Source organism: Physella acuta, unplaced genomic scaffold, assembly GCF_028476545.2.
Source record: "Physella acuta isolate Inbredline_101_S28 unplaced genomic scaffold, ASM2847654v3 ptg000971l, whole genome shotgun sequence".
NCBI lineage: Eukaryota > Metazoa > Mollusca > Gastropoda > Physidae > Physella > Physella acuta.
This window is the reverse complement of record NW_026732488.1, coordinates 254,301-255,486: the sequence shown is the minus strand read 5'-3', so window position 1 is coordinate 255,486 and position 1,186 is coordinate 254,301. Positions and strand designations below refer to the sequence as shown.

The window sequence follows — 1,186 nt, the reverse complement described above, 5'->3', positions numbered from 1 at the left end:
GGCCGGTTAGCTCAGTTGGTTAGAGCGTCGTGCTAATAACGCGAATGTCGTGGGTTCGATCCCCACACTGGCCATTGTTTTTTGTTTTTTTTGCATAACTTTTTCTTAGTCAACTTATTTTATTACTCAACGATAACAGTTTATTATTTTCTTTTCTGTTTATTTTTTTTGTGTGTAGAGAGGTTTTGTTTATCTGCGTGTACAACTAAAATAGTGGTGTTAATTAACCAAGTCGAATATAACATTTTTCTAACAATAGTTTAATCCCGTGTCTCGCAGCAAGATGTACTGACATTGATCTGTATCGCTACTAATGGGCTTCCGCTCGATTATATACATACTGTGTTGGTCAGTTCAGGCAATAGAAGAAAGAGCCACTAATCATAATATTGGGAATTGTTTAAACAATCAGCTGACTGTTAAACGCGTGACTAAATTCCAAGTCCACTGACACGAGTCACGATCCGGGCATACGTCTCATACACGACACGGCACACGTATGTCTGCATAGGTCTCCTACGACGCCGCACACGTATGTCTGTGTTGGGGCTGGTCGAGAACGAAACACGATCACATACATTACCATACAAGCTGTGGACTGTGTAGTGCAGCACAGGGACAGCTGTGTGTTAGTCATAGAGAACTGTCATTAACTGCCCTACACATAATAATTAATTACGTACCGGCTATATTTTTATTTTTTACTTGCGTGTTGTAGGTCATAAGCGTAGCGAGGTTAGGGGTGGTGTTATGCTATGAATATAAAAATATTACTGGGGGCACCCCGGCCCACCTAGGCGACGCCACTGATACTGTTTGTTCACACAACCTCGTAGAAGTTAGCGGTTTTAGAATAATTTATTATGTGCTAGGCTGGGCGGTTAGATGGGGGAAGGGGAAGGGGGGGGGGGGGTGGACATCAAATAACAATATCTCTGGGAAGCATAAACAGCGTATGGTCGTTATCAGATGAAGATGTTGGGTAACGTCGTATATCAGATGAAGATGTTGGGTAACGTCGTAAATCAGATGAAGATGTTGGGTAAGGTCGTATATCAGATGAAGATGTTGGGTAACGTCGTAAATCAGATGAAGATGTTGGGTAAGGTCGTATATCAGATGAAGATGTTGGGTAAGGTCGTATATCAGATGAAGATGTTGCGTAGGTTGGATTACAACTAACTTT

At 41.8% G+C, this 1,186-nt stretch overlaps 1 non-coding gene across 1 annotated transcript; it reads left to right on the top strand.

Annotated features, from left to right (window-relative positions):
* On the top strand, nucleotides 1–74 carry Trnai-aau (transfer RNA isoleucine (anticodon AAU)). The gene has a single exon. It is a non-coding gene; the product is annotated as a tRNA-Ile (tRNA).
* The last annotated feature ends 1,112 nt before the right edge of the window (nucleotides 75–1,186 follow it).